Genomic DNA, 26,325 nt, shown 5'->3' on the forward strand with positions numbered 1-26,325 from the left:
TCCAATACTACATTGAATAAGAGTGGTGAGAGAGGGCATCCTTATCTTGTGCTGGTTTCCAAGGGGAATGCTTCTAGCTTTTGTACATTCATTATGATGTTGGCTATGGGTTTGTCATAAGTGGCTTTTATTATTTTGAAGTATCTTCCTTCCATACTGAGTTTACTGAGAGTGTTTAATATGAAAGGATGTTGAATTTTATTGAAAGCCTTTTCTGTATCTATTGAGATAATCATGCGGTTTTTATTCTTAGTTCCCTTTATGTAATGCATCACATTTACTGATTTGTGTATATTGGACTAGCCTCTTATCCCAGAGATAGAACCTACTTGATTGTGGTAGATTAGCTTTTGGATGTGTTGCTAAACTCAGTTTGCAAGTATTTTGTTGAAGATTTTTGCATCAGTATTCATCAAGATATTATCCTGAAGTTTCTTTCTTTGTTGATACTCTGCCAGGTTTTTGTATCAGGATGATGCTGACAATAAACTTTCTACACTGATTTCTCTCTCTCTACCTCCTCTTTAAGGCCAAAAACTTAGATTTGCCCTTTTGAGGCTATTTTCTACCTACTGTTTTCATGTTTTATTCTTTTTTAATTTATTTATTTTTTGTTCCCTTACTGTGTATTTTCAAATTGCCTATCTTCAAGCTTACCAATTTTTTCTTCTGCTTGATCAGTTCTGCTGTTAAGAGTTTCTGATGCATTTTTCAGCATGTCTGTTGGTTTTTTCAGCTCCAAAATTTCTACTTGATTTTTGAAAATTATTTAAATCTCTTAGTTAAATTTCTCTGATAGGATTCTGAAGTCGTTTTCTGTGTTATCTTGGATTTCTTTGAGTTTTCTCAGAACAGCTATTTTGAATTATCTGTTTGAAAGGTCACATATGTATCAAACTGGTCGCTGGTGCCTTATTTAGTTAATTTGGTGAGGTCATGTTTTCTTGGATGGTGTTAGTGCTTGTGGATGTTCATTGGTGTCTAGGCATTGAAGATTCAGATATTTATTGTGGTCTTTGCATGCTGGGTTTGTTTTACCTGTCCTTCTTGGGAAGGCTTTTCAAGTATTTGATAGAATTTGGGTGTTGTAATCTATGTCCTTGGTCACTTCAGCTGTATCTGCATTAGAGGGCACCCCAAACCTAGTGTTGCTGTGTCTTTTCCATACTCATGGATGTGCTGCCTTGATGGTCTTGGGTGAGAGCTAGGAGAATTCCCTGGATTACCAGGCGTAGGCTTTTGTTCTCTTCCCTTACTTTCTCTCAAACAACAGAACCTCTCTCTCTCTCTCTGTGCTGAGCTGCTTGGATTTGGGAGCTGGGTGACACAAGCAGTTCTGTGGCCAACACAGCTAGGAATGTGCTGGATCCCATTTGAAGCCAGTATTTCTCTGAGGATCACTAAAGGCCTGTGGCAAGTACTGCCTTGCCACCACTGCTAATTATTCTGTTTCCAAGGGATTTTATTCAGTATGTGTTAAATTCTACCAGAACTTGTTCCTTCTTTTCAAGGCAGCAGGTTCCCTTCTCACACAGGGTGGGTCTAGATATGTCATCTGGAAACTAGGGCCTGGAATGGGGTCCTCAGGACTCTGCCTGGTGCTTTATTCTACTGTGACTGAGCTGTCATCCAAGTTGCAAGACAAAGTCCTCTTTACTTTACCTTCACCTCTCCTCAAAAGAAAGCTGTCTCTCATGGAGTTGTGAGCTCTGCTGCCTGGGTTTAGGAAAGGGGTGATGTAAGCACTCACTTAGCTCTCCTAGTTGGTGTCTTGCTTGGTCACATACATCTCAAATCCGCTGGTTCTCAGCCAAGAACAGCACTAGGACTTGCTCAAGATTGCAGTCCTTGTTGCCCAGCCTGCCTTTCAAGTTTATTTAGGATCCCAGAGCACTTTAACCCACGGCGGCAGAGCTTGCTGGAACTCAAGTTCCAACTGCTAGGTTGGATGATTTGCCTATGGCTAGTGCTGGTCTAAGTGCTTTCTCCATAGGTGCCAGCTGAATTCTGCCTCATGCTGTTTTCCAATGTGACAGGGCAGCACTGATTTCCAATGCAAAATCCCACAGTCACTGCACTCTCTCTCCAACAAGTGCACAGATTCTCTTTGTGCCACATAGCCTCTGCCAGGAGTTAGGGAGTGGTGTAGGCAATTCGAGACTGTCTTTTCTACCTTATTTGGTGTCTTGTTTCTTTTTTTTTTAAATTTTATTATTATACTTTAAGTTTTAGGGTACATGTGCACAACGTGCAGGTTGGTTACATATGTATACATGTGCCATGTTGGTGTGCTGCACCTATTAACTCGTCATTTAGCATTAGGTATATCTCCTAATGCTATCCCTCCCCCCTCCCCCCACCCCACAACAGTCCCCAGTGTGTGATATTCCCCTTGCTGTGTCCATGTGTTCTCATTGTTCAATTCCCACCTATGAGTGAGAACGTGCGGTGTTTGGTTTTTTGTCTTTGCGATAGTTTGCTGAGAATGATGGTTTCCAGTTTCATCCATGTCCCTACAAAGGACATGAACCCCTTATTTTTTATGGCTGCATAGTATTCCATGGTGTATATGTGCCAAAACCAGGTACTATGATTACTCACCTGATTTTTGGTTCTTATGAAAGTGTTTTTTGGTGTGGGTAGTTGTTCAATTTGGTGTTCCTGTTGAGGGAAAGATCACTGGGGGCTTGTATTCAGCCTTCTCGCCTTCCTTCCCTCTCCCTGCACCTACTGTTTTAAAAAATATTATTCTGGTTAACAAATCCATACATAAATTTTATAGATACATAACTTTTAATGCTTTCTTTTATAAATAGCATAGGAAAACCAATAAGGGATAGTATAGCATAGGAAGAAGAATAACTCAATTATTCTTGTGCAAAAGAGCCTTCTAATATAATCTATACAGGTCAGACTTCTCTGAAACAGAACAAAGAGTATTACATGATAGAGTCAAGCAAAGGAGTTAAGTAAAAGATATTCAAAGACAATCTATTATTTACTTGTTTGATGGCATATGCATGAATTTATTTATTTATAAATATATATTTTTTGAGATGAGTCTCTGTCGCTGTAAATAAATTTGTCTTCCTCATTGAACAGGTAAATTCTATGTGAATAAGGAACAGTGATCAACCCAAATGTCCATCAATGGGTGAATGAATAAAATGTAGCATATATACACAATGAAATATTATTCAGCCTTAAAAAAGAAATAAATCCTTTGTGTGTAAAAACATAAATGAACCTGGAGAACATTATATTAAGTGAAATAAGCCAGGTACAGAAATAAAAAGACTACATGATCTCCCTTCATATGGAATTTTAAAAATTGAACTAATAAAAGTAGAGAATAAAACAGTGGTTACTAGGGGCTGGGGTGGGGGTTGAAGATATGTTGGTTCAATAATACAAAATTTCGATTAGATAGAAGCAGTAGGTTAAGTAAGTCTATTGCACAATATGGTGAATATAGTCAATAGTAATGATTGTATTCTTGAAAATTGCTGAGAGCAGATTGTGAGTACTCTCACCACAAAAAATAAGTTCGTGAGGCAATGTATATGCTACTTAGCTTCATTTAGCCATTTCACACTGTACATATTTTAAAAATCAGGTTGTACATTATAAAGACATGCAAATTTTATCAGTATAAAAAGTGAATAATTTAGAAAAAAATTCTTGATCCTCTCAATCAATATTTGCCTCCTTTCTTACAAGCTTTGAGATTCTTAAAGGGCTTTTTAAATGTGGATATCTCTATTAATGCTTTCCGTATTAAAATACAAAAATAAAAAATTTGAGTATTCAATAATTAATATAACAACAGGACAAAACTAACTCTATTTTGAAAAAAATGGTGTATATCTCTTATAAAAATGAATAATTATTATATATCCCAGAACAATAAAAATTAGTGATAGAGGTAGAGATTTACATATGTATAAATCTCATTAATTACTTACTGTAGAAGATAATAATTTTAATATGTTCCTTTGACTGAAACATATGAAGAAAAGCAGAGTTTTCACATATATGTAGTTAGAAAAGAGAAAGCATTATAATAATAGTTAGTGGATTTTTTGTTACTATATCAAACTCCCCACACGATATATTTCGTAAAATAAGTTGCAATGTAGAATCTGAAAGCTTATCACTAAACTTTAGTACTGAAGTGTTAAAAGCTATTGGTTTAACATGCACTTTAAAATCCTATTTTACCCATAAGTGATTTTTGACATCGTATATTGGTCATTTGAAAAATACTGCTTCACTGTATTATGTAATTAATTGCATAAATGTTATTACTTTTCATTTTAAGATATCAAAAGAAAATTACATGTGTTAATATGACTACTGATGTAATTAGAAAAGTCTTTTTGGAAAGCTGCCAAGTTATGGAAACAGATACAAGTTTTCTAAAAGTCTATTTTTCTCATAATAGCTTAATTTTTCTCATTAGATAGATATATTGTCATTTTTTTTTCCTTGAAGTGGAAGGCTCATTTTTTTCATTTTTAGGAAAATGTCTGCCAAATGCTGAAGTCGGAATAAACATATTTTGCTCCATTTTGTTACAAGAAGTATTTTTAAAATCTGTACTTTTAAAAAAGTGCATGCTTTATTTAAACAAATAAAGAAATTTTATTGGCTTATTTTGACTGAAACTGATGTTTTAATTTCTGCAAGAGGCTATAATTACAGTTTGATGCCATTGCTCTAATTTGTGCTAGTACTCTCATCCACTACTGTTTTTGCACCATCAACGCAAGTGTCAAAGAAGTGAAAAAGACAAGTAACATCTGTTATTATAAAGATAGTTTTGATATCAAGAATCTCAAAAATCCCACAGAGCAGATGTTTTGAGAAACATTTCATCATGAAGCCATAAATAATAATTCTATAGTGAGAAACTCTTTATCAGCTTTCATGTACACATCATTTATATGCAAATGATTTATATATTATATATATCATTTACATATAATAATTTATATATAAATGATGGGTACCTGAAGGCTAAGAAATATGTGCATATGTATATATATATACACACACACATTTATTAGTGTTCATTTTATTAATATTCTGTAGCTGGGAAGACATGGCCTATAAATTCTATAAATTCTTTTTTTAGGTAAATAAAATAAAATATTTATTATTTGAGAGAATTGAAGTCTAGTAGTTTCAATTTTTTATTGATAAATATTTTCAACATTTCTCAAGTATGAGGAAAATAGTAGTGAATAAATAAAAAAACCTGAAAGCTAAAAGATATATTAAACAATTATGCAGTTTACACTACTTATGAAAGATAACATAACTGCTAAATAACTCATTCTTATACCTTTGTATGCTTATTGTTCATGGCTAAGTATATAGTTCTACAGGAAATAAATAATAAAGCAATTCAATATCAGAATGTGATTATTATACAAATCGTCATAGCCTTTATTCTGTTTCCTTCATCAAATATTGCTCCTAGTTTGAAAGAACATTTTTGTCACTGAAGTGTTATTATGGAACCAGTGTTAAACGTAGGTAACTCTATAAAATGAAAAGGCATGAAACATTGAAGTTTACATGCCAGTGTTCATTCTCACAGCTCATTTTTGTTCACAGAGATATAATGGAATAACTGAGTATATGGATAGGTATTTGCAAGTTATTGAAAGACCTTGAGGGCTGCTGGTCTGAAATACTCACTTGTTAATGCAAACAAAATAGTCTCAAAATGATTGATATAAAATATGCTCAGATCAGTAAAATACCCTTGGGTTCTATCTGAAAAAAGAAATGAAGTAGGTAAAAACCCTAGTCCATAGTTTGAAATAGTCCAACTATTTTCATTCAAAATAATGGTGAACAACAAAGGAAAAGAGGAGTTATTTATAATTTGTGAGGCATTTGGTGTTACTAAGTTAAAATATTATGGTGGACAGGATGGATCAATGATTAAATAAAGATAGACTCTTATGTTTATTATTTGTAATAGTCATTATATGAATTGTGCTGAAAGTGATTAAATTCAATGTATGTAGATCTAAATTTATCATTAATATAGATAATTATAAATTGATTATATAATTTAAATTGAAAAATAGACTTGAGGTCATCATTACTTTACAGATTTCTCTTTTGTAATGAGTATAGCTTTTAAAAATAAAATTGAGGTAATTATATTTATACATTTGGATGATATGTTTTACTATATATGGTGCATATTATATGTCCGTATCTGAAATTCTCCTATTTCAGTAAAATATTTTTATCTACATATTATACCTCCATTGCAAATGTTAATCCAATTCATACTAGATTAAATTATTGCTATTCAAAAAATTTTGTTAATTTCACATAAGTCTTATACAAATAGTAACTAAACAATAATTGAAAAGAATCATCTAGTATATTGCCATTTTATATCTTTGGAAAATAATATATTTATCATCCACATTTCTCTTCAGTCATTTTTGTCTCCAACATTTGACTTAAAAAGTATTTTTTTCTTATTTTTTGTTGATTTTCATTCTCACAGCATTAATAAAGGATATCCCTCTTTATCTGAATATTGATCCTTACTCTTAGAGTGGTGATGACTCAGGCTTCTAGGCAATCCAGAGCAAATTACCACAAATATAGTGGTATAAAGGAATACAAATGTATTATCTTATGAATGGTGGCAGAATATTCCACCCCAACATATGTCACTTTGACATAAGGTTTACTTCAGTTTAAAGGCACCTGAAAAATAGCAGATGTAAGAAGGGCATTCCAATGTCCTCCTACAAATAAGAGATAAAAACTCCCATGTGAAAGATGCCCTTCTGTACCAAGAGAAAAGAACCCTTTTGGGATGGGGAGCCATAAACAAGATAAGTTTGTACAACTAGACCTTGTTAAAATAATTATTGTCTTCCTTTAGCCTCACCACATAATATAGTCACTTTTCCTCAATTGCCTCTATTTGCTGAACCTGCTAAGAAGGTATATAAGTTTTGCCACATCTTTGAGTCTTAATTTCCTTATGAGAGCTCCCTTGTTGTGTCAAACATATTACACTTGTATGCTTTTCTCTTGTCAATCTATTCATGTTAATTGAACTCCCAGGTCCAGCAGGGGGCTCTAAGAATGTAGAGGTAAAACTTTGCCTCCCCTATACTTATAGTGCTGTAGGTTAGAACAAGACAGGTCTTAGTGAACTAAAATAAAGGTGTCATTAGAGCTTGATATGGTTTGGCTCTGTGTTCCCACCCAAATTTCATCTCGAATTGTAATCTTTATAATCCCCACATGTTGAGGGAGGGACTTGGTGGGAGGCGATTGGATCATGGGGGCAGGGCAGTTTTCCCCATGCTGTTCTCGTAATAGTGAGTGAGTTCTCATGAGATCTAATGGTTTTATAAGTGTAGGACAGTTTCTCCTTCACACACTCTCTCTCCTGATGCCATGTAAGATGTGCCTTTTTCCCCTTCCACCAAAATTGTAAGTTTCATGAGTCCTCCCCAGCCATGTGGAAATGTGAATCAATTAAACCTCTTTTTAAAATAAATTACCTAGTCTTGGGAAGTGTCTTTATAGCAGTGTGAAAATGGAACTAATATAGTAAATTAGTACCAGTGAAGTTGGATACTGCTGTAAAGCTAATCTGGAAGTGTGGACGATTTTGGAACTGGGTAACAGGCAGAGGATGAAACAGTTTAGGGGGCTCAGAAGAAGACAGGAAGATGTGTGACAGTTTGGAACTTTCTAGAGACTTGAATGGTTGTGACCAAAATGCTGATAATGATGTGGACAATGACGTTTAGGCTGAGGCGATCTCAGATGGAGATGAAAAACTTCTTGGAATCTGGAGCAAAGGTGACTCTTGCTATGCTTTAGCAAAGTGACTGGCAGTATTTTGCTCCTGCCCTAGAGAACTGTGGAACTTTGAACTTGGGAAAAATGATCGGAAATTGGAACTTATGTTTAAAAGGAAAGCAGACCATAAAATTTAAAAAATTTGCAGCCTGACAATGCGATAGAAAAGAAAAACCTATTTTCAGGGGAGAAATTCAGCTGGCTGCAGAAATTTGCATAAGGAACAAGGAAGCAAATGTTAATCACAAAGACATGGGGAAAAATGTCTCCAAGGCATTTCAGAGTACTTGGGCACAGTCCCTGCTATTACAGACCTGGAGGCCTAGGAGGGAAAATGGTTTCATGAGCAAGGCTGTGTGCAGCCTCGGGTCTTGGTGCCCTGCGTCACAGGTCACAGCCATTCCAACTCTAGCCATGGATAAAAGGGCTCAAGGTATAACTCAGGCCATTTCTTCGGAGGGTGAAAGCCCCGAGCCTTGGTGGCTTCCACATAATGTTGGGCCTGCAGGTGCACAGAAGTTGAATTGAGGTCCAAAGTTGAATTGAGGTCCAACCTGCAGGTCCACAGAATTGAGGTTTGGGAAATTCCACCTAGATTTCAGAGCATATATGGAAATGCCTGGATGTCCAGGCAAGTCTGCTGCAGGGGTGGAGTCCCCATGGAAAACATCTGCTCAGGCAGTGAGGAGGGAAAATACGGGGTTTCAGTCTCCACACAGAGTCTTCACTGGGGTAGTGCCTAGCAGAGCTTTGAGAAAAAGCCACTCTACTCCAGACCCCAGAATGGTAGATCCACCAACAGCTTGCACCATACACCTGGAAAAGCCACAGACACTCAACACTAGCTCATGAAAGCAGCTGGGATGGGGAATGCACCTTGCAAAGCCACAGGGCAAAGCTGTCCAAGATGTAATGACTGTCCTGCTGGATTTGAGGCTTTCCTGGGGACTATAGCCTCTTTGTTGTGGCCAATTTCTCCCATCTGGAATAGGAGGACTTATCCAATGACTGTACCCCCATTATATCTGCGAAGTAACTAACTTGTTTTTGATTTTACAGGCTCAGATGTGGGAGGGACTTGCCTTGTCTCAGATAAGACTTTGGACTTGTACTTTTGAGTTAAGACTGGAAAGAGTTAAGACTTTGGGGGACTGTAGAAAGCATGATCAGTTTTGAAATGTAAAAAGAATGTGAGATTTGGGAGTTGTAAGGGATGGAATAATATGGTTTGGCTCAGTGTCCCCACCCAAATCTCATCTCAAATTGTAATCCCCATAATCCCCAAGTGTCAACAGAGGGACTTGGTGGGAGGTGACTGGATCATGAGGGAAGTTTCTACTTTGCTGTTCTCATGACAGTGAATGATTTCTCATGAAATCTAACGGTTTTATAAGTGTTTGACAGTTTCCCCTTCACTCACTCTTTCTCCCGCTGCCATGTAAGATGTGCCTGCTTCTCCTTCCACCATGATTGCATGTTTCCTGAGGTCTCCCCAGCCTTGTTGAACTGTGAGCCAATTAAACCTTTTTTTTTTTTTAACAAATTACCCAGTCTCAGGTAGTATAATTATAGCAGTGTGAAAACAGACTAATATTAGGCTTCAACACTTTCTGGAGGCTGTGGGGGATAGTCTGTTTCCTTACCTTTTCCAGCATGTAGAGGCTGCCAGTGTTCCTTGGTTGGTTACCCTCTTCTTTCATTTTCAAAGCCAGCATAGTTGACTTGAATACTTCCCATAGCTCAGCATTCCAATTTTGCTTCTTTAGTTACATCTGCCTCTTCGGTTCTGACTCTTCTGTTTTCCTTGTTGACTTTTAGGAATCTTTTAATTACATTGGGCAAACCTAGATAAGGCAAAATCATTTCTGTAATTTTAGGTAGCTGGATAGCATCCTTAATTCCATCAGCAAACTTAATTCCCTTTTCCCTATAACCTAACATTTTCACAAATTCTGGGGATTAGGACATGGACATCTTAAGGGAACATTATTTTGCTATGATCCTCCATTTCTGTTTGCTTCCCTCCCTTGGCTCCCTCCTCATATGTATTCTACCTTTGTGTTTTTGCTCCTGCTCTCTTCAGACAAATAATAATGATGCCATTCTCACTGTCTTCCTTAATTACACTATGATTTTTGCATGAAAGCTAACCATTCCTCTGTTAAGATATCTCATTCTACTATTCAAGGTACAACAATCCCTTCCTTTGCTAAAATTTTAGAATATTTATACACTTTATGCAACAATAAAGTTTAAATATGCCATTCTCCAGTATTTTTCTTCCAGTCGTTTCATCATCTCCCTAAAGAGACTTTAATTTCCATGCACTAGAAATGACCTCATTATGTTACTCTTTGTGTATTTGCCATACTTAGCTATGTGTTGTTTACAAATTTTGATTAACTGTTTTCCCATAACAAGATTCTACTTCATGGTTGAATAGAATAAACCAATATATAGGAAATCCAACTATATTTCTTGTATTATGTAAATATTTTTGGTTAAGTATAAATTTGTAAAGCAAATAACAAGATGATGGAGTTTTAATCCAGTGAAAAAAACTTAATATCAACATCAGTTTTCACATTTTGTAATATTTGAAAAATTATTATTGGTTAAAGTTCACATACAATACTAAAATTGAGCTTCCATTGAGTAAGTTTGAGTTTTAATTAAATATTTGATCTGTTTATTTCACTTGTTTGTATATGACCTCCTCATGGTTTCAACTCTCTGAATCACAATTTTTTCTGATTATTTCATGTAAGAAAGGGAATACAATTTTTTTCCAGTAAGTTTTTTTTTTTCAAATAAACACCACATTTACAAGATTAGTAATACATCCCATTAGCTTTGAGGTTCCTTTAATGAGAGCAGTCTCGTATATTATTTTTGCCTCCTCAAAACAGTGTTGACTAAAGTAGACTAGGGAACCACTCCCTAATTCCTTCTACACAATGCAGAGTGCTGTTTTACTTGCTGCACAGTAAATATTGCAGGCTGATCATAACTATTTGGCAGGCTGCCATACCTCAGCTACCCATCTTGTTCTTTGTCTTCTCTCCTATTTTAACTTTCCACTTTCCTATATAACAGAAAGTTTGAGAGCCCTAAGGACTAAAGAAAATATATATTTTTATGCTCAACATCTGGGAATTTCGAAAATATTGTTTCTTCTGCCATTCATTACTCATTAAATAGAAATAGGACTAAGAAGCCTGCGGATACAAGTAATTGCCTCAGTATGTGTAAATATAATGGTGTATCAGTAATATAAGCTATCTACAATGGACATCAGAGATATGTTATGAACAGAGGTAATTAAATATCAACAAAAAAATTTTATGTATTTACAGTATTGGTATATGAGTGTACTATCTGCATAAATGTTCTGACAGCTAGTCTTAAACTGTGTGGAAAGTTCTGAGGGTGTCCCTCCTGAATTTTAAACATGGAAGAAAATCTTGACTCTTCCTATGCCCAAAGAAAGAAAAATTCTGTGTTTTGGTGATTTAAGTATTTTTTTTTGGGGGGGGGGAAAGAATAATTCAACTAGTCTCAGGATATAACACTAAACAGTGTCGATAAATGGTGTCCATTTAAGTATAAAGAATAATCTAATTCTCAAATTTCTTATTATATACTTTCAATAAATAAAATGTAAAGTTTTGTGTTTAAAAACTAATTATATTAAAATTATTTTTATTTACATGATGTACCTGTGTGTGTCCACGTTGACAATGATCAACGTAATTATTAGGAGAATAATAACTATAGTTATGGGAGAATAACTGTAATTATTTAGGGAAAAGAGTAACTGAGAATTTCTCTGCGTATTAATCTTGTTTGTGAGTCATCAGAAGACCCATTAACATAGCAGCAGCAGTGATGTCAATGAGGAAATAGAAACTTTGGCCTGTTAGGTGGGCAAGTATTAGTTCACAAGAAAATGAGATTGCACAAAAAATGACCAAAAGAGAAAAAAAGACTGGATTGCTATTAGAAGAATGGGTAGTTTGAGAAAAAAACGATCAAAAATACTCTTGTAATTGGAGATCCAGAGCAGGTTTAGTAAAGAAGAAACGAAGTGCAAAGGAAAAACAGTAACAAGAAAAAAGCTAGTTAGAGCCCTCCTGTGGGTATGGCTAAAAGGGTGGACCTGAGACTGAAATAAGGGAAAGATAGCAGGGAGTGCTAAATTTTATTCAATATCTCACAATTCTGCTAAAATTTTATGTCATTTTATCTGCATAAAAACCCTATGAGGTGTGCATTATTATCTTGATAATAATTGAATTGTAGCTCAGAGATTGTAATTAATTGCAAGAAAAAAACCCAGAAAGATGAGAAAACTGAGATTTAGAAGCTTGTGATTACTTCCTTCATTAAAAAAAAAAAAAAAATTAGCCTAATTGCAGGGTTGGTGACATGAGGAAAAAAGTGAGACAAACAAGGAAGTATTTCAAAGACCAGTAGGTGAAGGATAAAAATCTGAGCTAAATCTACAATAAACATAACAGGCTCTAGATACTATTGTATAAATCTAAATAAGCAGTTATATTCTTTGAACATATGAATGACATAGGATTTATCATGGCTACTTAACATGAAACTAGAGGTTTGCTTTCTTGAGTACTTCAGCTATAAAAGCATTGTGATGTCTAAAAGACTGATAATTTGTTATGTGTTGCACCCTTTAGCAGGCTTTCAGGAAAGACATGAAAACTCAAACCAGCTAAAAAGGTATGACCTCCCCTTGGTTACTCTGAATGTTGCTTTAAAAAATGTGATAAAGGTCATCAATTTAAAAAAGCTTGTTTTAAAAAGATAACATAATAAACGTCTACACATAGCTTAAATAAAATAAATATTACCGCTACCTTCATCTTTCTATTGCACTCCTGACTTACCTCCCTACCCCAGGTTACATTCTCCTATTTGTTCCCCAGAGCTCACTGCCATCCTGAATCTTTGCTTACCATTTCCTGTCTTTACTTGATAGTTTACAACATATCTATACATTCCTAGAAAACATATTGTTTAGTTTTTTTCATATTTCTGGTTTTTATACATTGGGTTGTAGTGTATATACTATTTTGCATTTGGCTTTGATATTATGTGGTTGCAATCCATTCACGTTGATGTGCATAGCTATAGTTAATTTTCCCGTCTTTCTAGTATTTAGTGGCTGTATATTAATACTATATGTAACTATTTTCTTCCTATGGGATTTCCATTTTGTTGTTTTTCTAGTTTTTATTGGTTATCTAGTTATTATTGGTTTAGTTTTTGTAGTTATTGTAGTTTCATAGTTATTTTATTGTTTTTGCAGTTATTATTACGAACAGTACTCCCTTGACCATTCATGTAGATGTCTCCTTTCAAAAGATGTTTTTGCCCTTAAAGTTTATTTCTTGGCACATAGACAGGAAATAATATGTGTGTAAGTCATGGATACATCCATCCTTAGCTTTACTAAGTTTCACTAGCTTATTCTCCAATATTATTGAACCATATTATATTCACCTAGCAGTGCTATTTTTTTCTTCCTCTATATCATGCATTTATTTATCTAATGACATGCACACAAAATAATACTGTGTGTTTCATTTTACCTTAGAAGTTTTAAAAACTTATTTTGTAATTAGAGAAGAGTTTGAATTTCTTTTCATTCATTCTCTCATATATGCTATATAGCATATATGTATCTTGATATCCACTCATTATAAATATTGGAAAGAACACTTGAAGTTCAAAATATTACCTTTAGAATCAGGAAATTGGGAGAGTTCTATTATGAGGTTTTCAAATGAATACTTTGGTATATCATTTGAATTTAAGCTATTCCATATTAAGATTTCCAGGAAAAAATAACTCCAAAATTGATGTGAGTTTCATATTTGAAGGCTAAAATGCTTTTTAAATCTTTTAGTAATTGGTAGAAATGAAAAAAAGTTAAAATGAGGAGAATGTTTTTCCTCATTGTATTAGTTTATGATTGTGGTTGTAATAAATTACCACAAACTTAGTGGCTTGATTTTTTAAATCTTAGAGTTCTGAGAGTCAGCAGTCCAAAAAGAGTCATGCAAATGTGAATAGGTTCTGTTCTTTCTAGAATCACTTTTCTTGCCTTTTTCAGCTTCTGGAAGTTGCTTTTTTCCTTGGCTTGAGACCTTTCCTGGCATCACTCCAACCACTGGCCTCTAACTTCTTAATCCTTCTTCAGACTTCTTCCTTTGTCTGGATTTCCTCTTAGAGCACACCCTTGTGATTACATTTACTGCCCACCGTGTGAAACCAGAATAAACCTGCACATCTCAATATCCTTAATTTATTTACATCTCCAAAGCCCATTTATTATATAAAGTAATACTCACAAAGGATAACAAACATGAACACCTCTTGAAGTATCATTATCAAGCCTATCGCGCTTATTTTTAAAAATTATTTAAATCTCAGGGTAAGGTGCAAGGTTTGTTCAGACTTGTTTAATATATTAGCAATCTGATCATGGAGACCTCAAAAGATTCATTAATATTAGATGGTGGTAAAGTCCATGGTATTTGTTACACAATTGCTCATTTGTTGATACATACTAACTCTAAAATGTTGATGATGGGTATGTTTTATGCCATCTGTTAGGGGTTGGAACATAATAAGAGTAAAGTGTTAATCAAAGAAGTGAAAATAGAAAATCTTGTTAACTCTAGGGTAAGGTTGTTGGAAGGGAAATTTTTATCTCTATCAAATTTGTCTTCCAGCTGGTTATATATATGGAAGTTATCTTAGCAACTGTTATCATAAACAACAACAGGTAAGACAAAATTGCTTCATCAGATTCATTAGAGAATACTTTTTCAGAAAGGACCTTGAAAGCCACTTTTATCAAGTTTTCTCTTAATATCAACTCGAACACTTTTAATTAGGGATGCTAATATTTACCAGGTAAACATTTTTCTATCATTTGATAGATCCATTTAACACTCCACCTATTCTTCTAAAAATTACCTGTCTATACTTTCAATATTCTAGTCTCAGAACTGATTCTTTTTTATATTGTTGTATTGTTTAAAACTTTTTAAAAATTTAAAATTATTACAAATTGACAGGACATTGCAAAATAGTACAGAGAGACCCCATGGACTCACTCAATTTGTTATGGCTGCCTTTTACATTATTATATTATAATATAAAAACTAAACATTTGACATTGGTATTATGAGTTTGTGCACTTCGATGTCATTGTTTTACATTTGTAGATTTCTGTAACCACCACTGCATTCATAATACAGGGCTATTCCATCACCATAAAGACCTGCTACATCATGTCTCTTTACTACCCACTGTCCCGCCCACTCTCTAACCATCTACCATGTTCCAACCAGTAATCTGTTTTTCATGTGTATAAAGTTGTCATTTTGTCACTGACACATAAATGGACTTCTATGGTATGTGACCTCTTAAGACTGTCTTTTTTCAATGATAATAATGACTTTGAGATCCCTCTGAGTTTTATATATGTATATATATAAAATTTGCTCCATTTTATTGCCGAATAGTATTCCTTAGTATGGATATGCCACAGTTTCTTTTTTTTTTTTTTAACTTATTTTAGATTAGGGGTACATTTGAAGGTTTGTCATTTAGGTAAATTATGTGTTGCGGGGATTTGGTGTACAGATTATTTTTCCACACAGGTGATAAGAACTAGATAGGTAGTTTTATATCCCCACCATCCTCCCACCCTACTCCTTGAAGTTTGCCCTGGTGTCTATTATTCTCTTCTTTGCATTCCTATGTACTCAATGTTTAGCTCCCACTTATAGGTGAGAGCAAGTGGTATTTAATTTCTGTTCCTGTTTTAGTTTGCTCAGGATAATGGCCTCCAGATCTATCCATGTTGCAGCAAAGAACATATTATCTCCCCTTTTTTATGGCTGTGTATAATTCCCTGGTATATATTTACCACGTTTTCTTTATCCATTCTATCATTGATGGGCATTTAAGCTGATTTTATGTCTATGCTATTGTGAATAGTGCTGTGATGAACATTTGCCTGCATGTGTCTTTATGATAGAATGATTTACATTCTTTTGGGTATATAACCAATAATAGGATTTCTGGATAAAATGGTAATTCTGTTTAAGTTCTTTGAGAAATCTCCAAAGTGCTTTGCACAGCAGCCGAACTGATTTACATTACCACCAGCAGTGTATAAAGCATTCTGTTTTCTTCACAGCCTTGCTAGAACACTATTTTTTGACTTTTTAATAATAGCCATTCTGACTGATATTAGGTGGTATTTAACTGTGGTTTTGATTTGCATTTCTCTAATGACGAATGATGCTAATTATTTTTTCATATTTTTGCTGGCCACATGTATACTTTCTTTTGAAAATTATCGGCTCATGTCCTTTGCCCACTTTTTGATGGGGTTGTTTGTCTTTTTGCTTGTTAATTTGTTTAAGTTTCTTATAGATTCTGGATATTAGGCCTTAGTCAGATGAATACCTTGCAAATATTTTTCTTCCATTCTGTAGGGTGTCTGTTTACTCTCTCAATAGTGTCTTTTGCTGTATAGAAGCTCGTTAGGTTAATTAGGTCCCGTTTCTCAATTTTTGTTTTTGTTGCAATTGTTTTGGCACCTTCATCATGCAATTTTTGTTTGAAACATCAAATATAATAAAAAAACAAAAGCTAAAGACAATGTATTTAATATACCCATATTTTTTCTGATAACATTATTCCTTTTTTCATGATGTTTCAAACTTATAGTTTTCTTTTTTTTATTTAGATAAGCTGATGATTTAGGATTTTTTCATCTGAGACTGTCTTAATTTCCCCTTCATTACTAAAGATAGTATCATTGGATGTAGAATTCCATGTTGACAGTTCTTTCAGTGCTTGAAAAATCAGCTTTCATTCAAACTGCTTTTCCAATATATGGGATGCATTTTTCTCTGTAGTAACTTTCAAATTTTTTCATTGTCTTTAATTATCAAAATATTGACTATGATGGGGCTTGGTTCGAATTCTTTTTGGCTTATATTTTTAGTTTTCTCAGGTTCCTGAATCTATATTTTTTTTTCTGCCAAATTTAGGGAATTTTCAGTCATAATTTATTTGAATAATATTTTATTCCCAACCCCCTTCTCATCTCCTTTTGGGACTGAAGTATCAGTATTAGACCTTTTATTATAGTCACATCTTTAGGTTCTGATTTTTCACATTATTTTATTGAAAATAAGAAAAAATTACTTTGGTAATTAGTATTATTCTATTTTTAAGCTCACTGATTCATTCCTCTTTCCTTTCTAGAATGTTGTTGAACCCAATTATTCAGTTTAGTTTTTTGAATTTTGAATGTTATATGTTCAAGTTCTAAAATTTCCCTTTATTGCTTTTTTAGATCTTCTATTTCTTTGCTGAGAGTTCCTTGTTTTTATTTGTTTCAAACATATTCATAATTGCACATTGTGCAAAAGCATCTTTATGATAGATGCTTTGTAAATCTTATCAGACAATTCTACCATCTGTGTAAACTTCATCTTGGCATCTGTTGATTGTGTTTTCTCATTCAATTTAAAATATCATTCTTGGTATGAAGAAATAAAGAGTGATGTTTGATCACAACCTGCATATTTGTGGTATTATGTTATAAGACTCTGGTGCTTATTTAAAGGTTTGTGTTTTATCAGGCCTCTTCCAACCCTATTCTGATTGGTGAAGGGGAAATCAAGTTCTGTTACTGGTATCTGTGGTGGAACTCTAGTTCCTCCACCTGGACTTTATTGATACTGGCTGTGGAAGAGGAGCTCCTTTTACCACTACAATGGAGTGGAAGTTCAGGCTTCCATGATGGGCCTCCCAAAACCCTACCCTGGCTGTGAGGGTCACCTTATTACTATTACCAAGGTTTGTCCTTATCTGACACCAGTGGAGAGGGTGCCCTTTTTTAAACCTAGTGAATGTGACAGTCCTAACTTTCACTGGTTTTCTTGGACATCAGTCTAGCAAAGTGGGAGAGGGGTGCCTCATTACCACCAGGTGAGTGTAATGTACCAGGCTTCCCAATAGGTCTCCACTGGTATTAGGAGGCTTTGTTATAGTCCAGTGGTGATAGAAGTTCCAAATTCCTACTCAACCTTCTCTAATACCAACCTGGTGTCTGGAGTGCTTCATTGCAGTCTGGAAATAATGTAATCCTAAATTCCTCACTCCACATTGCTGGCACGTGTGTGTGTTTTGGGGAGTTAGGTGTTATAATTATTTTTTTGTGTTGTTTGGCTAGAGCAGAATAGTAATTGTCTGAACGTTTCTGCCTTGCTAGGATGACACTTTTCTATTCCTTTGGTAGAGGAGAAGCAGCTTTTCTTGGACTTATTGTTCCTACTGTCATTTTCAGTTTGTCAGCTTCTCTAGTATTCAGACTGCACTACATGAGTCAAAAAGAAAATTCAGATATGTTTCTCGGGTCTGTAGCAACTTTCCTTTCTCCATCTTTTGGAGTCTTCTTATGTTTGTCTTACACATAATGTTGAGGGTTTTTGCTTATACTTAGGGGGAGAAAAAAGTAATCTACCTCATCTTCCAAATACATAAGTTCCAGTCATGAGTTTTAGAATTACAAATAAACAAAAATCTATTACTTCTATAGAAAAATCCTTCAGCTATTTTTTTGAGATTGTCCTTGTAGGTAGCCCAATTGTGTTATTTTTATTGATCACATACTTCCAAAAGAGTCACTGTTATTTCCGTTTCTAGGTTATTCTATAGGTGAGATCATGAGATCAGATTTGTGATTCTCTAATTTTCTTCTCTTTCTCTCTCTCTTTCAACATGGTTCTGGCACCACCCTAAATTCAAAGAATCTTATTAGGTAAGTTTCTTGGATGTATCCACTTGTCTTGTGGATTTCACATATCTATATTACAGATGTAGTTACTGATGACTAGCTAGCTGTATTAGGCCATTATTCAACTGCTATAAAGAAATATCTGAGGCTGGGTAATTTACAAGGAAAATAGGTCTATTTTGGCTCATGGTCCTGCAAGCTATGCAAGAAGCATGGTGCTGGCATCTGCTGCTGTGAGGGCCTCAGGAAGCTTGCAATCATGGCAGAAGGTGAATAGGGGAACAAGCATGTCATGTTGTAAGAAGAAATAAGAGAAAGTGGGGAGGTGCCACATACTTTTAAACAATCAGATATCATGAGAACTAACTCTGTCATGAGGACAGCACTAAGGCATTCATGAAGGATCCACCCCCATTACCCAAACACCTCCCACCAGGCCCATCTTCAACACTGAGGATTACATTCCAACATGAGATTTGGAGGAGACAAACATGCAAACTATATCATCCAGCCTCTGGTTTCTCAAATATCATGTCCTTTTCACATTTCAAAATACAATAATCTCTTTATGATGGTCCCCTAAAATCTTAACTTCATTTAACATAATGTCCAAAGTGCTAAATCTCATCTGAGTTTCATTTCCTTCGACTTATGGGTCTGTAAAATCAAAATAAGTTATTTACTTCCAAAATACACAGGCAGTATAGGCATTAGGTAATTTCTGTTGCCAAAGTGAGAAATTGACCAAAAGAAACAGGTATTAGCCCCCACACAAGTCTGAAACCCAGGTATTAAAACTTAAAGCTCCAACATAATCCATGACTTCATGTCGCACATCCTGACTCAAGGGGTGGTGTTGCAGGCCCTGGGTAGCCTCGCTCTTTTGGCTTTGAAGGGTGCAGCCTACATGGCTGCTCTCAAAGGTTGGAACTGAGTGCTCGTGGCTTTTCCAGGCAGAGGGTTCAGGCTACTGGTGAATCTAACATTCCGAGGTCTGGAGGGTGGTAGTCACCTTCCTACAGCTACACTAGGCAATTCCCTGATAGAAACTCTGTGTGGTGGCTCCAACCCCATATTTCCCCTTATCATTGCCCTAGTAGATTTTCTCTATGGGGGCTCTGATCCTGTGGCAGGCTTCTGCTTGGGCACCCAGCCTTTTCCACACATCCTGTGAAATCTATATGGAAGCCCAAACCTACTTCTTGCTTGCATTCTGAGCATCTGAATACTTAGTACCTTGTGGAAACCACCAAGACTTATGGCTTGCAAACAATGGAGCTGGGACCAATCTGTACTTGGTTCCTTTAAGCCAAAGCTGGAGGTGGAGTGGCCAGGATGCAGAGAGCAGTTTCCTGAGGCTGACCAGTGCTCTGAGTCTAGCCCCTGAAACCATCCTTTCCTCTCAGACCTCTGGGCATGTGACAAGAGAGGCTGCTTTGGCAATCCCTGAAATGTCATTGAGGACTTCTTCCCATTGTCTTGGCTATTAGCTTCTGGCTTTCTTTTAGCTATGCTAATCACTCTAACAAGAGATTTCTTTGAAGCCTGCTTGGACTCTTCCTCTGAAAACTGGCTTTTCTTTTCTACCACATGGCAAGGCTGCACATTTTCCACTTTTACTTTCTGCTTTGCTTTAAAATGTAAGTTTCAACTTTATTTATTTGCTCTCAGATCTGAAAGTTGGCTGTTAGAAGCAGTCAGGTCACATCTTGGATGCTTTGCTGCTGCCAGATACTCTAAGTCATCACTCTTAAGTCCAAACTTCCATGGATCCCTAGGGCATGAACGCAATGCAGCCAAGTTCTTTGCTAAGGCATAGCAAGGGTGACTTTTGCTCCCATACCCAACAAGTTCCTCATTTCCATCTGAGACCTCTTCAGTCTGGACTTCACCATTCATATTCTTACCAGCATTTTAGTCACAATCATTTAACCAATCTCTAAGAAGTTACAAATTTTCCTTTATCTTCCTGCCTTTTTTTGAGCCCTTTGGACTCTTCCAACCTCTTCCCATTACCCAGTTCTAAAGCTGCTTCCACATTTTCAGGTATCTTTATAGCAATGCCCCACTCCTTGGCACCAATTTTCTGTATAAGGCTATTCTTGCATATTGCTTCTATTCCCAATAAGATTCTAATTTCCATCTGAGACTTCTTCAGCCTGGACTTTACTGTTTATATCAGTACCATCATTTTGGTCACAACCATTTGACTAGGCTTTAAGAAGTTCCAAACTTTCCTTCATTTTCCTGTCTTTTTCTGAGCCCTTCATACTTTTCCAGCCTCACTCCATTACCCAGTTCCAAAGCTGCTTCTACATTTTCACACAACTTTATAGCAATGCTTTCCTCACTGGCACCAATTTTCTTTATTAGGCTGTTTATGAGTTGCTATAAATACCTGAGGCTGGATAATTTATAAAGAAAATAGGTTTGTTTCAGCTCATAGTTCTACTGGTTATACAAGAAACATGGTGCTGGCATCCGCATCTGGTGAGGACCTCAACAAGCTTACATTCATGGCAGAAGACAAAAGGGGAGCAGGCATGTCCCATAGCAAGAGAGGGAGTAAAATAGATGGGGGAGGTGGCACACACTTTTAAACAACGAGACCTCATGAGAACTCCTCACTGTCATGAGGAAAACTCTAAATCATTCATTAGGAATCTGCCCCAAATGACCCAAACACCTCCCACCAGGCCCATCTTCGACACCGGGGATTAAAATTCCACATAAGATTTGGAGAGGACAAATATTCAAACTGTATCACTAGATATAAATATTTATTTCTGAATTATTTTTAAAGTACTCTGTAAGTAGGTGAAGATATACTATTAATCTGCTTTGTTTTGAAAACAGTTAAAGATGATGTGTATACTTCCTTATAAACCACAAGACCATGTATGAATCTAGTTCTTATTAAAATATTACTGTTACATATTTTGGCTTACAGTTTAAACCAAATCAAATATACACCCACACAATCTCATCGCCAACAAGTTAACCAATGAAACATACTTTTTATTGAACTCATTTAGAACACAAAATATTAGTATTTGCAATAGTTTTTTATTGCTGTAGTAACAAATTATCACAAAGTTTGTGGCTGAAAACAAATTTGTTTTCTTACAATTTTGGAAGTCAGAAATTCTAAAATAGATTGATAAGACCACCTTCCTTCTGGGGAATCTAGAAGATAATCTTTTTCCTTGTCTTTTCTAGTTTCTAGAAGCCTCGTGCATTCCTTAGTCTTTTTATTCAATCTTCCATCTTCAAAGCCAGCAAGATAGCATCTCCCAATCTCTTTCTCTGTCCTTCTGCTTATGTCATTGTACATCTGTCTGTGTGGACCTCCTGCCTCCCTTTTATAAAGATTGTTGCTTTTTCATTGAGACCACCAGTAGCTAAAGATAATCTGCCCACTTCAAGATTTGTACTTAATTATGTTTGTAAAGTCCCTTTTTCCATGTAAGGTAACATATTCAAAGGTTCTAGGAAATAAGACATGGATATCTTTGGGGTCCATTATTCAGCCTCCCAAAGTACTGGAAACTAAAGTTATTTTCTAAAAAGTTCCAAAAGTTGGAAGAAGTAACGCAACTTAACAGTAGTTGCAAAACTAGATTGAGGAAATGTGTAAGTAATTTGAAGTTCACAATAGATAACATCAAAACTCCTCACAAATAACATTGGTATAGCATATGACTATGATTGACTCCTATCTTTTTAGGTATTACTTAGAAGCAATGTAATGACGCTGCAGATTTAATAACTAGAAAATATCAATTATTTGAATCGCTCCTGGAAGTTTATTAATAGTGGGAAAGCCACACATGGTAAAGAGTCATAAGTGATGATCACATCTATGATTGTTTACTTTAAATGCAGTTCCCGAGTAACAAAAGTTTGCTATCTTTCCACCAAACTCTTAGATTTCAAAAAACAAATAATAAAAAATTAACACTTGTATGTTAATGTAGTGTGTTCAGCCTCCTATAACAAAATACTAAAGATTATATGACTTAAACATACATTTATTTTCTTAGTTTTTACAATCTAAGATTATAATGCCAGCAGCGTTGGTGTGTGGTGAAGGCTTTATCTTTGCATTGTAGGTGTCTGCCTTCTTGAAACGTTTTCACATCGCGGAGAAAGTGCACTGATATCTCTTCCTCTTCTTATGAGAGCACTTGTAAGGACGCTCATTTCATCATGAGGATGACCTCTAGACCTCAACACTTAATCTAAGCCTAATTATCTCCAAATTCCTTTACATTGGACTTAAGACTTTAACATATGACTGGTGGGTGAGGGGAAAATTCAGTTGACAGCAAATAGGAAAAACAGAACAAAACAAAAACAAATAAATAAGTAGAAAAGCTCCTATGTAAGACTACCTCCAACTTCCTCCAGTACCCTGAACCATAAAGCAAATAACTTTGTAAATTTCTTTCTAATTTTGATGTGGACCCAAAAGTATGTTAGACATTTGCGATAGCATTATCAATGAACAGCGTTACTGATATTATAATCTCTCCTTACAAATGAATCAAAAATAATCAAAGGGTATTGTAAAAAATAATATTTCAGAATAATGAGACCCATGTAAATAATTAGAGAAAATAGTTCTTGTATAGGTGAATTTCTGAAATACGCTTAAACTGTTATTTTTATTGATGCACAAGAAAATATTGCTTCTATGAAGGAGGAACTAGCTAAAAATTTCTGAACAGAAGAATTTTTTTATGAGAGAACATTGTTTATAGAATTTTAAGATGTGTTAGAAGTAGTAACAATTGCACAAATTTGACAAAAATCCAAATTATTTAATATGCATTTATATTCGAGAATCTCAAAACTCAAAAAGATCTGATGACTTTGGTTCCAGAAGACAAAAGAGAAGAGACATAAAGTACATTACACACAGGTACAAGAAAACTTTGGAATGAGAAACAGAAAAGATGGAGTAGCAGTAATAACGCAGTGAAATATAATTTCCAGAAAATTGTGGTGCATGAAAAAGAAGACAACTCCAAAAAATTACATACTATATGGTTCCATGTATATTATATTTTTTAAAAGACACAATTTTAGAACTAGAGAATAGTGATAATCAGGGGTTCAGAATGTTGATGGGGCTGGAGAGCTAGATGCATATGATTTTAAAAGGACAATGTCAGGGCTCTCTCTGCTTATGGATCTGTTTTGTTTCTTGGCAGGTGATGGAGACATGAGTCTGCACATGTGACAAAATTGTACAGAACTAGACTCATGCATGTGCACACACACAAATGAGTACAAACAAAACTGGGAAATCTATATAAGATTAGAGGATTGCATCAGTGTTGACATTCTGGTTGTGGTACTGTACTATAGCTTTGCATATTACTTTTGGGGGAAATTAGATAAACGATATATGAGATCTTTTTGTATGATTTCTTGTAAGTATAGGGGACTCTACAATGACCTCTTTATAAACAGTTTCATTAAAAATTATAAATAGAATAAAAGATTTAGGCTTCAAAACAAATGGAATCCACAACTAACTGTATTGTGTATTATAGGAATGTATGCTATGACATATTTTATAACATTCATAAATTTCAAAGATAAAGATAAAATCTAATAAAACAAAATAGAAAGAAAACAACTAGCCCATTAAAACAAAACAAAAGCAGGCTGGTTTTAGCATTCGCTTTGTTCGTGATGAACAACTCTGGAGTCAGTGTTGTTCTCCATAACTATAAATGTCATAAAATAACGGAAATTTGTAAATTTTTAAAAACAATGTGACTCAAGCATTTCTTAGGCAGTAAAATTAGTTTGCATAGGTGAGGTAAAAGCTATATTTTGTAGTCCACGGAGACATAAACTATTCATCTATTTGACCTTCCTGAAAAGCAGTAATTGAAAAAATATTACAGTAGAATTATAAATGAACAAAAAGAGAATTCAGGAATCAAAATATTGTTTCAAGTAAAAAGCCATGGATACTGAAACCAACAAAAACTTACAAAGAAGTCTAAAAAGTTTATATTAATATGAATATTAAACTCAAAGGAATTATATAAATATACTTGAATTAGAAGTAATACGATTTAAGAGTAAATTGATAACATGGGAGATTGAGATGAACACAGTATCTTCTAATTTTACATAATGCTCAAGGCAAGAAAATAAATGTAGTTTAATTATTTAATATTAAAATATAATATGGCAACTTTAAAAAAAATTATACTTTAAGTTCTGGAATTCATGTGAAGAACGTGTGGGTTTGTTACATAGGTATACATGTGCCATGGTGGTTTATTGCACCCACCAACCCCATCATATACAGTAGGTATTTCTTTCAATGCTATCCCTCTCCTAGCCCCCCTCACCCCACAGTCCTCGGTGTGTGATGTTCCCCTTCCCATGTCCATGTGTTCTCATTGTTCAACTCCCACTTATGAGTGAGAACATGTGGTATTTGGTTTTCTCCTCCTGTGTTAGTTTGCTGAGAATGATGGTTTCCAGCCTCATCCATCCATATCCTTGCAAAGGACATGAACTCATCCTTTTTTACAGCTGCATAGTATTCCATGGTGTATATGTGACACATTTTCTTTATTCAGTCTATCATTGATGGGCATTTGGGTTGGTTCCAAGTCTTTGCTATTGTGAACAGTGCTGCAATAAACATACTGTGCATGTGTCTTTATAGTAGAATAATTTATAATCCTTTGGGTATATACCCAGTAGTGGGATTGCTAGGTCAAAAGGTATTTTTGGTTTTAGATCCTTGAGGAATTGCCACACTGTCTTCCACAAAGATTGAACTAATTTACACTCCCACCAACAGTGTAAAAGCATTCCTATTTCTCCACATCCTCTCCAGCATCTGTTGTTTCCTGACTTTTTTTTTTTTTTTTTTTTTTTGAGATGGAGTCTGGCTCTGTCGCCCAGGCTGGAGTGCAGCGGCGCGATCTTGGCTCACTGCAAGCTCTGCCTCCTGGGTTCATGCCATTCTCCTGCCTCAGCCTCCCAAGTAGCTGGGACTACAGGCACCCGCCACCACGCCCACCTAATTTTTTGTATTTTTAGTAGAGACGGGATTTCACCGTGTTAGCCAGGATGGTTTCGATCTCCTGACCTCGTGATCCGCCCACCTCGGCCTCCCAAAGTGCTGGGATTACAGGTGTGAGCCACCGTTCCTAGCTGTTTCCTGACTTTTTAATGATCACCATTCTAACTGGTGTGAGATGGTATTTCATTGTGGTTTTGATTTGCATTTCTCTGATGACCAGTGGTGATGAGCTTTTTTTCATGTTTGTTGGCCACATAAATGCCTTCTTTTGAGAAGTGTCTGTTCATATCCTTTGCCCACTTTTCGATGGGGTTGTTTGTTTTTTTCTTGTAAATTTATTTAAGTTTCTTGTAGATTCTGGATATTAGCCCTTTGTCAGATGGATAGATTGCAAAAATTTTCTCCCATTCTCTAGGTTGCCTGTTCACTCTGATGATAGTCTCTTTTGCCATGCAGAAGCTCGTTAGTTTATTTAGATCTAATTTGTTAATTTTGGCCTTTGGGCAATATTTTTAATTGAACTTAACTCCTGAGGATAAAGTAACAG

The sequence above is a fragment of the Nomascus leucogenys genome, chromosome 21, assembly GCF_006542625.1.
Source record: "Nomascus leucogenys isolate Asia chromosome 21, Asia_NLE_v1, whole genome shotgun sequence".
Classification (NCBI taxonomy): Eukaryota; Metazoa; Chordata; class Mammalia; order Primates; family Hylobatidae; genus Nomascus; species Nomascus leucogenys.